Source organism: Somniosus microcephalus, chromosome 7 (assembly GCF_052327205.1).
Source record: "Somniosus microcephalus isolate GS21.2 chromosome 7, FLI_Smic_1.0, whole genome shotgun sequence".
NCBI lineage: Eukaryota > Metazoa > Chordata > Chondrichthyes > Squaliformes > Somniosidae > Somniosus > Somniosus microcephalus.
Genome location: NC_140993.1, coordinates 32,525,607 through 32,541,020, shown reverse-complemented (window position 1 = coordinate 32,541,020; position 15,414 = coordinate 32,525,607). Strand labels below are relative to the sequence as shown.

The 15,414-nt window shown below is 46.7% G+C and overlaps 1 protein-coding gene across 5 annotated transcripts in view; it reads left to right on the top strand.

Annotated features, from left to right (window-relative positions):
- The window catches only part of ankrd12 (ankyrin repeat domain 12), a 203,614-nt gene that overhangs the window by 177,203 nt on the left and 10,997 nt on the right, over positions 1–15,414 (top strand). The gene's annotated exons all lie outside the window — the stretch shown is intronic.

Here is a 15,414-nt window from a genome sequence, read left to right as displayed (position 1 = left end):
GGAAAAATTGAAGCATAAGATAATAGTGTAATGTCACACCTACAGTATATTATTGTCATTAATTCTTCACTGCTGCTTTTCTCCTGATGAGGGTTTTGACTCGTGCTGGAATACAGTAGCACTGATTTGCAAGGCCCCGCCAGCAACATAAGGTCTCGCGGGCAGCAGGTGTGGGTCAGAAAATTAGATACTCGGTCAATTTGTGGGGCGTCCCATTTCCCGACAGGTGATTTTTGAGCAAATAATGAGGCAGAGCTACTAATTTGCATAATTGAAATACATTAGAAAGTGTCCCACCCTGTGCTGTACCTGCAGCACATTCCTTGCCCATAAAAACTGGGCACGGGCAAGTCCTCGGACCTGGCCTTCTGAAGCAGGCTCCTTAAATGAAGAAGGATGCTTTTTAATAGAAAAAAGAAAAATTGCATTTATATAGTACCTTTCACCTGTGTCTTAAAGCATTTCACAGATCAGGTCCTACATTTCTTCGAGCAGTGGGGCTTGAAGCCACAACCTTCTGATTCAGGTAGCAATGCTGGCCTGTATCCGCCATCGTCCAGCTGGGTGGGACTGCACTCGCCTGGTTCCATTCTTGTTACCTCTTTGTTACCTCTAGACTTAACTATTCCAATGCACCCCTGGCTGGCCTCCCACATTCTGTCCTACATAAACTTGAGGTCGTCCAAAACTCGGCTGCCCGTGTCCTAACTCGCACCAAGTCCTGTTCACCCATCACTCCCTGTGCTCGTTGACCTATAAGTGGCTCCTGGTTAAGCAGCGCCTCGATTTCAAAATTCTCATCCTTGTTTCCAAATCCCTCCATGGCCTTGCCCCTCCCTATCTCTGTAATCTCCTTCAGCTCCTCAACCACCCGAGATATCTGCGCTCCTCTAATTCTGCCCTCTTGAGGATCCCTAATTATAATCGCTCAACCATTGGTAGCCGTGCCTAGGCCTGAATCTCTGGTATTCCCTCCCTAAACCTCTCCACCTCTCTACCTCCCTTTCCTCCTTTTAAGACGCTCCTTAAAACCTACCTCTTTGACCAAGCTTTTGGTCATCTGCCCTAATATCTCCTTATGTGGCTCGGTGTCATTTTTTGTCTTATAGTACTCCTGTGCAGCGTCTTGGGACGTTTTACTATGTTAAAGGCGCTATACAAATACAAGTTGTTATTTGCTCAGTTGGCAGCATAGATAGATGAACTTCAGACACTCAAAGTGGGTGTTTTACTTTTTGTTTTGATGAAGGACATAGAGAGAATATATATTGTACAGCTCCATTAATGTGACATTAAGTGGAATACTGATAGGGGGAAAAAAAGCCAAGAAGCAAGTAATTGATTACTCCTGTGTTAAAATCCTGAAATGGCCCGAGTGACGTGAAACATCTTCAAATAACATCCTTCCCTTCCATTGTTATGTGAAACTGTTCTCTATAGTTCTTTACGGAGTTACAAGTGTAATAAAACCTGTTGCATGTCTTGGAAACACACTAGTAAAGGTGTGAGGAATGGCTTTAACAATCTCTATTTTTGCAAGCAAGAAAGACCAAAAATAAATAGGAAAAAGGAAGTGAAATCAGGTGGGGGGGAACATTCTTATATGCACAAGATTAGGGATCCAGGTGCTATGCAAATCAACAACAATTTGCATTTATACAGCACCTTTATCCTAGTAAAACGTCCCTAGGCGTTTCACAGGAGTGCCATCATTCAAAATTTGACCCTAGCCATGTAAGGAGATATTAGGACAGGTGACCAAAAGCCTGATCAAAGAGGTAGGTTTTAAGGAACCTGTTCGTGGTGAGAGATGGCGCGGTTTAGGGAGGGAATTCCAGAGCTTAGCGCCCAGACAGCTGAAGGCACGGCTGTCGATGTAGGCCAGCGAGCACAGGGATGATGTGTGCACGGAACTTGAGGCAACGGGCAGCAGAATTTTGGGCGAGCTCAAGTTTGCGGAGGGTGGAAGCTGGGAGGCCAGCCGGGAGAACGTTGGAATAGTGGAGTCTGGAGTTAACAAAAGGATGTATGAGGGTTTCAGCAGCAGATAGACTGAGGCAGGGGTGGAGATCGGCGATATTATGGAGGTGGAATTAGGCAGTCTTGGTGATGGAGAGGGTCAGAAGCTCCGCTCAGAGTCAAATAGGACACCGAAGTTGTGAACAGTCTGGTTCAGCCTCAGACAGTGGCCAGTGAGGGATGGCATCGGTGGCTATGGAACTGAGTTTGTAGCAGGGACCGAAGCAAATGACTTTGGTCTTCCCAGTATTTAATTGGAGAAAATTTCTCATCCAATATTGGATGTCAGACAAGCAGCAACGGCATTTCATATTGCGTGGTACCTCTGTAAATGCTATAAACTCTGTAGCCGAGATAATTTGGGGATAATTCTGCTATTTATATTATACTATACTGATCACAGACTTTCCACATCATCCTTGTTTCTGAACAATCGTCAGCATTACTGTTTGGGGGTCTGTATACAACTCCCACTAATGTTTTCTGCCCCTTGGTATTTCTCAGTTCTACCCATACAGATTCCACATCATCAGAGCTAATATCCTTCCTTACAATTGTGTTAATCCCCTCTTTAACCAGCAATGCTACCCCACCTCCTTTTCCTTTTTGCCTGTCTTTCCTGAATATGGAATACCCCTGGATGTTGAATTCCCAGCCTTGGTCACCCTGGAGCCATGTCTCCGTAATCCCAATTGCATCATATCCGTTTACATCTATTTGCGCAGCTAATTCATCCACCTTATTACGAATGCTCCTCTCATTAAGACACAAAGCCTTCAGGCTTGTTTTTTTTAACACTCTTAGACCTTTTAGAATTATTATTTACTGCGGCCATGTTTGATTTGCACCCTTGATTTTCTGACTTCCACTTTTGCTTTTCTCCTCCCTGTCTTTTGCATCTATCCTTGATTCCCTTTCCTCTGTCTCCCTGCACAGGTTCCCAACCCCCTGCCATTTTAGTTTAAACCCTCCCCAGCAGCACCAGCAAACACTCCCCCTAGGACATCGGTCCCGGTCCTGCCCAGGTGCAAACCGTCCAGTTTGTACTGGTCCCACCTCCCCCAGAACCGGTTCCAATGTCCCAGGAATTTGAATCCCTCCCCCTTGCACCATTCCTCTAGCCACCTATTCATCTGAAATATCCTTCTATTTCTACCCTGATGTTGGAGTGTGAGATTTACCTCCTGCATAATGTATCTGCTTATATAACTGGGTCTGAGGGGCAAGGCGAATGTGCACTTTTATTATTTGAATTTCATGTTCTGTATCGTTCAATATTTACCAGATTAGTCTTGGATCCAGATGAAGGATTTATCAGTTTGTGTTTACTGGAATGTTTATTCAAAAAAGATTTGAAAGTTTAGCCCATAAATAAATGATAGATTCATGCTACAGGCTTTGGAGAGGGCACAAAAGAGATTTACTGGAATACAGTTACGTGGATAGATTAGAGAAGCTGAGGTTGTTCTCCTTACAGCAGAGAGGGCTAAGAGGTGATTTGATAGAGGTGTTTAAAATCATGATGGGTTAGATGGAGTAAATAAAGAGAAACTGTTTCCAATGGCTGAAGGGTCGATAACCAGAAGGCATAGATTTATGGCGATTGTCCAAAGAACCAAAGATGACATGAGGGAAAAAAATTTTAAGCAATAAGTGGTTAGGATTTGGAATGCACTGCCTGATAGGATAGTGGATACAGATTCAATAGTAGCCTTCAAAAGGGAATTGGATAAATACTTGAAGGATAAAGAATTGCAGGGATATGGGGAAAGAGCGGGAGAGTGGGACTAACTGGATTGCTCTTCGAAAGAACCGGTGCAGACTCGATGGGCCGAATGGCCTCCTTCTGTACTGTCAGCTGTGGCTCAGTTGGTAGCACACTCGCCTCTGAGTCAGAAGGTTGTGGGTTCAAGTCCCACTCCAGGGACTTGAGCACATAAAGCTAGGCTGACACTCCCAGTGCAGTGCTGAGGGAGTGCTGCACTGTCGGAGGTGCCGTCTTTCGGATGAGACATCAAACCGAGGCCCCGTCTGATCTCTCAAGTGGACATAAAAGATCCCGTGGCCCTATTTCGAAGAAGAGTAGGGAAGTTATCCCCGGTGTCCTGGCCAATATTTATCCCTCAACCAACATAACAAAAACATTATCTGGTCATTATCACATTGCGGTTTGTGGGACCTTGCTGTGCGCAAATTGACTGCCGCGTTTCCCACATTACAACAGTGACTCCACTTCAGAAACTTTGTTGGCCGTAAAGCACTCGGAGACGTCCAGTGGCCGTGTAAGGCGCTATATAAATGCAAGTCTTAATTTAACTTTTACTATTGTATGATTCTGTTGCATTTTGTCCACATGGTACTTCACAAGAGCACACAATGGACTTGTGAATCCGTTCTGTGTTTACTTGGGGACTTTGAGTTGCATTCATGGTTGACTACATAGAGACTGATTGGGAAAAGCTGAGCCGCAGCAGGTAAATGCACCAGGCTGGAATTTCCTGGAAGGTTTCTGTGTAACTATGGTGTAAGAGTGGAGTTGCGCTGTTTTATTCGCATATAACTGATAACTGATTGACGCCAGTTTTACAGCCAAAACATCGCTACAATGAACATTTCCTCGATCATTTGCATCCCTCCAGAGTTACAGCTACTTAAACCTCACTTGGCTACTTAACAGCGCTCTACCCCAATGCAAAAGAATGCGAGTTTCCTGCATTTACTCCAGTTTTGAAACGGCTTAAATTTATGCACAAAATTTTAGGCATAGCACGATTGAAGTCACAATTTTTGGTGTTGTATAGCTATTTTCTCTATCTTTGAATGTTTTTATGGCATTAGAATCTATTAAATCAAAAAAGAGAAGAGCCTGTGTAATTATTGTTTCTTAAACATGCTGTGCTTAATGTGCATTAATGATGGTTTGATGGCTTCAAACTTTAATGTTCATCACCAAGATCAGCGTTGAAACCAGTGTAAGTTTCGGCATGATTTCTTACCGATCAGGTTTCCGCCCCTGTCACTGTACCGAAACAGCTCTTATCAAAGTCACAAAAGACATCCTATGTGACTGTGACAAAGGTAAACTATCCATCCTCATCCTTCTCGACTTGTCTTCAACCTTTGACACGGTTGACCACACCATCCTCCTCCAACACACCTTCACTGTTGTCCAGCTAGGTGGGACTGCACTTTTCTTTATTCGTTTAAGGGATGTGGGTGTCGCTGGCAAGGCTAGCATTTATTGCCCATCCCTAATTGCCCTTGAGAAGGTGGTGGTGAGCTGCCTTCTTGAACCGCTGCAGTCCGTGTGGTGAAGGTACTCCCACAGTACTGTTAGGTAGGGAGTTCCAGGATTTTCACCCAGCGACTATGAAGGATCGGCGATATACTTCTAAGTCTGGATGGTGTGTGACTTGGAGGGGAACTTGGAGGCGGTGGTGTTCCCAGGCACCTGCTGCCCTTGTCCTTCTAGGTGGTAGAGGTCGTGGGTTTAGGAGGTGCTGCCGAAGAAGCCTTGGTGAGTTGCTGCAGTGCATCTTGTAGATGGTACACACTGCAGCCACAGTACGCCGGTGGTGGAGGGAGTGAATGTTTAAGGTGGTGGGTGGGGTGCCAATCAAGCAGACTGCTTTGTCCTGGATCGTGTCGAGCTTCTTATGTTGTTGGAGCTGCACTCATCCAGGCAAGTGGAGAGTATTCCATCACACTCTTTACTTGTGCCTTGTAGCTGGTGGAAAGGCTTTGGGGAGTCAGGAGGTGAGACACTCGCCGCAGAATTCCTAGCCTCTGACCTGCTCTTGTTGCCACAGTATTTATGTGGCTGGTCCAGTTAAATTTCTGGTCAACGGTGACCCCCAGGATGTTGATGGTGGGGGATTTGGCGATGGTAATGTCGTTGAATGTCAAGGGGAGGTGGTTAAACTCGGTTGTTGGAGATAGTCATTGTCTGGCACATCTGTGGGCGCGAATGTTACCTGCCACTTATCAGCCCAAGCCTGAACGTCATCCAGGTCTTTTTGCATGCGGGCATGGACTGCTTCATTATCTGAGGAGTTGTGAATGGCGCTGAACACTGTGCAGTCATCAGTGAACATCCCCATTTCTGACCTTATATTGGAGGGAAGGTCATTGATGAAGCAGCTGAAGATGGTTGGGCCTAGGACACTGCCCTGAGGAACTCCTGCAGCGATGTCCTGGGGCAGTGATGATTCACCTTCAACCACCACAACCATCTTCCTTTGTGCTAGATATGACTCCAGCCAGTGGGGCGTTTTCCCCCCCAATTCCCATTGACTTCAGTTTTACTAGGGCTCCTTGTTGCCAGACTCGGTCAAATGCTGCCTTGATGTCGAGGGCAGTCACTCTCGCCTCACCTGGAATTCAGCTCCTTTGTCCATGTTTGGAACAAGACTACAATGAGGTCGGGAGCCGAGTGGTCTTGACGGAACCCAAACTGGGCATCAGTGAACAGGTTATTGGTGAGCAAGTGCCGCTTGATAGCACTGTCGATGACACCTTCCATCACTTTGCTGATGATTGAGAGTAGACTGATGGGGCGGTAATTGGCCAGGTTGGGTTTGTCCTGCTTTTTGTAGACAGGACATACCTGGGCAGTTTTCCACATTGTCGAATAGATGCCAGTGTTGTAGCTGTACTGAAACAGCTTGGCTAGAGGCGCAGCTAGTTCTGGAGCACAAGTCTTCAGCACGATAGCTGGGATGTTGTCGGGGCCTATAGCCTTTGCTGTATCCAGTGCCCTCAGCTGTTTCTTGATATTACGTGGAGTGAATCGAATTGGCTGAAGACTGGCTTCTGTGATGGTGGGACCTCAGGAGTTGGCCGATATGGATCATCCACTCAGCACTCCTGGCTGAAGATGGTTGCAAAAGCTTCAGCCTTGTCTTTTGCACTCATGTGCTGGGCTCCACCATCATTGAGGATGGGGATATTCATGGAGCCTCCCCCTCCCTGGTTCCATTCTTATCTATCCAATCATAGCCAGAGAATCACCTGCAATGGCTTCTCTTCCCGCTCCCACTCCATTACCTCTGGTGTCCCCCAAGGATTACAGAATCACAGAATCTACAGTGCAGATAGAGGCCATTTCGGCCCATCGAGCCTGCACCGACACATATCCCACCCTATTCCCGTAACCCCACATATTTAATCCCCTAACACTAAGGGTCAATTTATCATAGCCAAATCAACCTAACCTGCACATCTTTGGATCTATCCTTGGCCCCCCTCCTATTTCTCATCCACATGTACGCCGACGACACCCAGCTTTACTTCACCACCACCATCTCTCTCGACCCCACCACTGTCTCTAAATCATCAGACTGCTAGTCTGAAATTTCCTCCAACTGAATATTGGGAAGACCGAAACCATTGTCCATGCCACAAACTCCATTCCCTAGCCACCGACTCCATCCCTCTCTCTGGCAACTGTTTGAGGCTGAATCAGACTATTTGCAACCTTGGTGTCATATTTGACCCCGAGATGAGCTTCCGACCACATATCTGCATCATCTCTAAGACCACCTATTTCCACCTCCGGAGCATCGCCCGACTCCGCCCCTGCTCAGCTCATCTGCGACTGAAACCCTCATCCATTCTTTTGTTACCTCTAAACTTGACTATTCCAATGCTCCCCTGGCCAGCCTCCCACATTCTGCCCTCTGAAAACTTTAGATCATCCAAAACTTTGCTGCCTGTATCCTAATTCGCACCAAGTCCTGTTCACCCATCACCCCTGTGCTCATTGACCTGCCTTGGCTCCTAGTTAAGCAGCGCTTCGATTTTAAAATTCTCATTCTTATTTTCAAATCCCTCCATGGTCTCGCTCCTTCCTATCTCTGTAAACTCCTACAACCCTCCGAGATATCTGCGCTCTAATTCTGGCCTCTTGAGCATCCCGGATTTTAATTGCTCCACCATTGGCGGCCGTGCCTTCAGCTGCCAAGGCCCTATGCTCTGGAATTCCCTGCCTAAACCTCTCCGCCTCTCTACACCTCCTTCCTTTAAGATGCTCCTGAAAACCTACCTTTTTGACCAAGCTCATCTGCCCTATCACCTTATGTGGCTTGGTGTCAAATTTTGTTTGATGAAGCTCTTGTAAAACAGCCCAAGGAACTTTGCAATGTTAAAGATGGTATGAGGCGCAAGCTGGCTAGGATGGATTGGGGAACATTACTTAAAGGGTTGCCGGTGGATAGGCAATGGCAAACATTTAAAGATCGCATGGATGAAGTATAGAATTTCTTCATCCCTGTTTGGCATAAAAATAAAACAAAGAAGGTGACTCAACCGTGGCTAACAAGGGAAATTAGGGATAGCATAAGGTCCAAGGAGAGGACCTATAAATTGGCCAGAAAAAGCAGCAAACCTGAGGATTGGGAGCAGTTTAGGATTCAGCAAAGGAGGACAAAGGGATTAATTAAGAGGGGGGGAAAAGAGTATGAGAGTAAGCTTGCAGGGAACATAAAAACTGACTGTAAAAGCTTCTATAGATATGTGAAGAGAAAAAGATTGGTGAAGTCAAGCGTGGGTCCCTTGCAGTCAGAATTAGGGGAATTTATAATGGGGAACAAAGAAATGGCTGACCAATTAAATACATACTTTGGTTCTGTGTTCACAAAGGAGGACACAAATAACCTCCCAGAGATGTCGGGAAACATAGGGTCTAATGAGAGGGAGGAACTGAATGAAATCAGTATTTGTAGGGAAATGGTGTTAGGGAAATTGACAGGACTGAAGGCCGATAAATCCCCAGGGCCTGATCATTTACATCCTAGGGTACTTAAGGAAGTGGCCCTAGAAATAGTAGATGCATTGCTGGCCATCTTCCAAAATTCTATAGACTCTGGAACAGTTCCCATGGATTGGAGGATAGCTAATGTAACCCCACTATTCAAAAAAGGTGGTAGAGAGGAAACGGGGAATTATAGACTGGTAAGCCTGACCTCGGTAGTGGGGAAAATGCTAGAGTCCATTATAAAAGATGTAATAGCAGAGCACTTGGAAAACGGTGACAGGATCGGACAAAGTCAACATGGATTTACAAAAGGTAAATCGTGCTTGACTAATCTACTGGAATTTTTTTGGACAGGTTGGGTGATTGGCAAATGCAGTATAATGTGAATAAATGCGAGGTTATCCACTTTGGTGTCAAAAACAGGAAGGACCTGGGTGCCCTTGTGCACCAGTCTCTGAAGGTAAGCATGCAGGTGCAGCAGGCGGTTAAGAAGGCAAATGGTATGTTGGCCTTCATAGCAAGAAGATTCGAGTACAGGAGCAAGGATGTCTTGCTGCAGTTGTACAAGGCCTTGGTGAGACCACACCTTGAGTATTGTGTGCAGTTTTGGTCGCCTTATCTGAGGAAGCATGTTCTTGCCATGGAGGGACTGCAGCGAAGATTCACCAGACTGATACCTGGGATGGCAGGAATTACATATGAGGAGAGATTGGGTCGATTGGGCTTCTATTCGCTGGAGTTTAGAAGAATGAGAGGGGATCTCATTGAAACTTATAAAATTCTAACAGGACTAGACAGACTAGATGCAGGAAGGATGTTCCCGATGGCGGGGGAGTCCAGAACCAGGGGTCACAGTCTAAGGATAAGGGTTAAGCCATTTAGGACAGAGATGAGGAGGAATTTCTTCACCCAGAGAGTGGTGAACCTGTGGAATTCTCTACCACAGAAGGCAGTTGAGGCCAATTCATTAAATATATTCAAGAAGGAGTTGGATATATTTCTTAAGGCTATAGGGATCAAGGGATATGGGGAGAAGGCAGAAGGCAGGCAGCGAGGCCCGAGACCAGTCGGGAGCAGCGTGGTGAGACCGGTATAAAAACCGGAGAGAGGCGAGGCCCGGGACCAGCGGGAGCAGCGAGGAGGAGCTCGGGAGAAAACCCGGCGACCAGCGAGGCCCGAGACCAGTCGGGAGCAGCGTGGTGAGACCGGTATAAAAACCGGAGAGAGGCGAGGCCCGAGACCAGTCGGGACCAGCGGGAGCAGCGAGGTGAGACCGGTATAAAAACCGGAGAGAGGCGAGGCTTACCAACTCAGCAGCGGGGAGAGAGGTAAAAAGTAATCAGTGTGTGACGTCACCAGGGAGCAGGTAGGTGATTGGTTGGTGAGTATTTCTCTTTTTTCAATACAAGCTTGAATTCTGTGGTGTTAAATTTCTGTGGTGTAGTGGGGATAGTTGGTAAATAAAGCGCCCTAGAGCATACCTGTAACTGGGGTATTGAATAAAATTTTTAAAGTAATTAAAGGGGTAAGTCATGGCAGGAGAGTTCAGACCCGTGCTCTGCTCCTCCTGCTCTATGTGGGAAGTCAGGGATGCTGCCAGTGTCCCTGACGACCATGTGTGCGGGAAATGCATCCAGCTGCAGCTACTTGTAGACCGCATTGCGGCGCTCGAGCTGCGGGTGGATGAATTTTGGAGCGTGCGCGATGCTGAAAGGCTCGTGGATAACACGTTTAGCGAGTTGTGCACGCCTCAGGGTAGGGCAGCACAGGGGGTGGCCATCAGGCGGAGCAACAAAGGCAGGCAGGTAGTGCAGGGAACCCCTGCGGACATCCCCCTTTCAAACAAGTATACCGCTTTGGATACTGTTGAGGGGGATGACTCACCAGGGGAAGGCAGCAGCGGCCAACTTCCTGGCACTGGGGGTGCTCCTGCTGCCCAGGAAGGGGGGAAAAAGAGTGGGAGAGCAATAGTGGTAGGGGATTCTATAGTAAGGGGAACAGATAGGCGTTTCTGTGGCCGTAGACGTGAATCCAGGATGGTTTGTTGCCTCCCTGGTGCCAGGGTCAAGGATGTCACTGAGCGGCTGCAGGGCATTCTGGAGGGGGAGGGAGAACAGCCAGTGGTCGTGGTCCACATTGGTACCAACGACATAGGTAAAAAGAGGGATGAGGTCCTGCAGCAAGAATTTAGGGAGCTAGGTGAAGGATTAAGGAGCAGGACCTCAAAGGTTGTAATCTCTGGATTACTCCCGGTGCCATGTGCTAGTAAGTATAGGAATAGGAAGATAGAACAGATGAATGCGTGGCTAAAGGGATGGTGCAGGGGGGAGGGCTTTAGTTTCCTGGATCACTGGGTCTGCTTCTGGGAAAGGTGGGACTTGTACAAGTCGGACGGTTTACACCTGAACCAGGGGGGAACCAATATCCTTGCGGGGAGGTTTGCTAGCACTGCTGGGGAGGGTTTAAACTAACTTGGCAGGGGGTTGGGGTACAGAGTGGAGCTATAGTAGGGGGTGATTTACGGCCAAATACAGAGGGAAAAACAAGTCAGCTGGGAAGGCAGAGCAAATATGTGAAGGCAAAAGAGAATATGGCAGGGCTGGAAGGCATTTATTTTAATGCAAGGAGTCTTGCAAATAAGGTGGATGAACTGAAGTTGTTGTTGAACACATGGGAGTACGATATTGTTGCTATCACGGAGACATGGTTGAGGGAGGGTCAGGACTGGCAGCTCAATATTCCGGGGTATAGAATCTTCAGGCGAGACAGAGGGGGGTGTCAAAGGGGAGGGGGTGTTGCAATATTAATTAAGGAGTCAATTACTGCTGTAAGGAGGGATGATATATTAGCGGGTTCCTCTAATGAGGCCATATGGGTAGAACTTAAAAACAAAAAGGGGGCAAGCACTTTGCTGGGAGTGTACTATAGGCCCCCAAACAGTCGGGGAGATAGAGGAACAGATATGTAGGCAAATCTCAGAGAAGTGCGAAAATAATAGGGTAATAATAGTGGGGGATTTCAACTTCCCCAATATAAATTGGGACAGTCAGAGTGTGAAAGGCTTAGAGGGTGCAGAATTCTTAAAGTGCATCCAGGAGAGCTTTTTGAGCCAACATGTAGAAAGTCCTACAAGAGAGGGGGCGGTACTGGACCTAATTCTGGGGAATGTAGCCGGGCAAGTGGTGCAAGTGTCAGTAGGAGAGCATTTTGGCGACAGTGACCATAATTCGGTGAGATTTAAGGTGGTCATGGAAAAAGACAAAGACGGCCCGGAAATAAGGGTTCTAAATTGGGGGAAGGCCGATTTTAATATGATAAGGCAGGATCTGGCCAAAGTGGACTGGGAGCAGCTGCTTATAGGAAAATCCACATCAAAACAGTGGGAGACTTTCAGAAGGGAAATAGAGAGAGTACAACGCCAACATGTTCCTGTAAAGGTCAAGGGTGGGACCAACAAGCAAAGGGAACCTTGGATGACAAGGGATATACAAAAATGCATTAGAAATAAAAGGGGGGCTTTTGGCAGTTACAAAAGACTAAAGACAGAAGAAGCCCTAGAGGAGTATAAAAAGTGCAGGGGCATACTTAAAAAAGAAATGAGGAGGGCGAGGAGGGGCCATGAAATAACACTGGCGAGCAAAATAAAGGAAAATCCTAAGATGTTTTATAAGTATATTAAGGGCAAGAGGATAACCAGGGAAAGGGTAGGGCCCATTAGGGACCAAAGTGGCAATCTGTGTGTAGAGCCAGAGGATGTAGGCGGGGTTTTAAATGAATTTTTTGCATCTGTGTTCACTATGGAGAAAGACGATGCAGACATAGAAATCGGGCAAGGGGACTGTGACATACTTGAACATAGCATCGAGAGGGAGGAGGTGCTAGCGGTTTTAGCGGGCCAAAAAGTGGATAAATCCCCAGGCCCGGACGAGATGTATCCCAGGCTGCTGTGGGAGGCAAGGGAGGAGATTGCAGGGGCTCTGACACTAATTTTCAGAACCTCTCTGGCCACAGGGGATGTACCAGAGGACTGGAGAACAGCTAACGTAGTACCATTATTCAAGAAGGGTAGCAGGGATAAACCAGGGAATTACAGGCCAGTGAGTCTAACATCTGTGGTGGGGAAATTATTGGAAAAAATTCTGAGGGACAAAATTAATCTCCACTTGGAGAGGCAAGGATTAATCGGGGATAGTCAGCATGGCTTTGTCAAGGGTAAATCATGTCTAACAAATCTGATCGAATTTTTCGAGGGGGTGACTAGTGGGGTGGATGAGGGAAATGCTGTGGATGTGGTTTACATGGACTTCAGTAAAGCTTTTGACAAAGTCCCGCATAGGAGACTGGTCAAGAAGGTAAGAGCCCATGGGATCCAGGGTGCCTTGGCGCGTTGGATCCTAAACTGGCTGAGTGGCAGGAGGCAGAGGGTGATGGTCGAAGGTTGCTTTTGTGACTGGAAGCCTGTGTCCAGTGGGGTACCTCAGGGATCGGTGCTGGGCCCCTTATTGTTTGTGATCTACATAAATGATTTGGATGAGAATGTAAAAGGTATGATCAGTAAGTTCGCAGATGACACGAAAATTGGTGGGGTGGTAAATTGCGAGGAGGAAAGCCTCCGGCTACAGGACGATATAAACGGGTTGGTCAGATGGGCGGAAAAGTGGCAAATGGAATTTAACCCTGAAAAGTGCGAGGTGATGCATTTTGGACGGACAAATAAGGCAAGGGAATACACAATGAGTGGTAGGACCCTAGGAAGTACAGAGGGTCAGAGGGACCTTGGTGTACATGTACATAGATCCCTGAAGGCAGCGGAGCAGGTAGATAAGGTGGTTAAAAAGGCATATGGGATACTTGCCTTCATTAGCCGAGGCATAGAATATAAGAGCAGGGAGGTTATGATGGAGCTGTACAAAACGCTGGTGAGGCCACAGCTGGAGTAATGTGTGCAGTTCTGGTCGCCTCACTATAGGAAGGATGTGATTGCTTTGGAGAGGGTGCAGAGAAGATTCACCAGGATGTTACCTGGGATGGAGCGCCTCAGCTATGAAGAGAGGCTGGACAGGCTGGAGTTGTTTTCCTTGGAGCAGAGAAGGCTGAGGGGGGACCTGATTGAGGTGTACAAAATAATGAGGGGCATAGATAGGGTAGATAAAGAGGAACTTTTCCCCTTAGTGGGGGGGTCAATAACAAAGGGGCATAGATTCAGGGTAAGGGGCAGGAGATTTAGAGGGGATTTGAGGAGGAACTTTTTCACCCAGAGGGTGGTTGGAATGTGGTACTCAATGCCTGAAAGGGTGGTGGAGGCAGGAACCCTCACAACATTCAAGAAGCATTTGGATGAGCACTTGAAATGCCATTGCATACAAGGCTATGGACCAAATGCTGGAAAATGGGATTAGACTGGACAGGGATGGATGGGCGGCGCGGACACGATGGGCCGAAGGGCCTCTTTCTGTGCTGTAAAACTCTATGACTCTATGACTGAATTTGGATGATCAGCCATGATCTCATTGAATGGCGGAGCAGGCTCGAGGGGCCGAATGGCCTACTCCTGCTCCTATCTTCTATGTTTCTGTGTTTAAAGGCTCTGTATAAATACAAGTTGTTGTTGTCGTGCAGCTAGGAAGGTGTCTAGTTCAACCCTAATCTGTGCTGAATGAGTTAATCTCATAGGACGGCGGTGTGAGAGACATGGCTGCCTTAAGCAACTTTTAGCTAGGGAGGAGGGCAACCTCTGCTGGAAATAAGTGTGTGGATACCAGGAGATATCGGGTTCCTGTTTGGTGGTTGATTTCGCCATATTTGCACACTGTAAATGGTCACATGGGATGCTAGAGGAGAACTGTTTTCAAGCTTATGGAACAAGAAGCCAGCATGAATTGCTGTCTTTGGAAGTGGAATGATCAGGGTAGAAAATTGAAGGCAGTGGAGAATAATGAACTTTTGACAAAAGATCAACAATTTTTCTGTATTTTTCTTAACTTTATTTTGGTATATTGCGAACAAAGCACTGGGGTTTAATTATAGAGGAATAGAATTGAAAAGCAGAGAGGTTATGTGAAACTTGTATAGAACCTTGGTTTAGACCACACTGCGTACTTTGCACAGTTCTGGTATCCATATTACAAAAAGGATATAGAGGCACTGGAGAACGTGCAAAAAATATTTACAAGGATGGTACCAGAACTGAAAGGTTATAACTATCAGGAAAGACTGAACAGGCTGGGGCTTGTTTCTCTAGAAAAGGGAAGGCTGAGGGATGACCTAATAGAGGTCTTTTTAAAATTATGAAGGGGTTTGATAGGGTAGACGTAGAGAAAATGTTTCCACTTTTGGGAGAGTCCAAAAATCATCATCATCATCATTTAGAAAGACACGGATTAATCAAGGACAGTCAGCATGGATTTGTTAAGGGAAGATCGTGTCTGACTAACTTGATTGAACTTTTTGAGGAGGTAACAAGGAGGGTTGATGAGGGTAGTGCATTTGATGTAGTCTACATGGATCTTAGCAAGGCTTTTGATAAGGTCCCACATGGCATACTGGTCAGAAAAGTAAAAGCCCATGGGATCCAAGGGAAAGTAGCAAGTTGGATCCAAAATTGGCTCAGTGGCAGGAAGCAAAGGGTAATGGTCGATGGG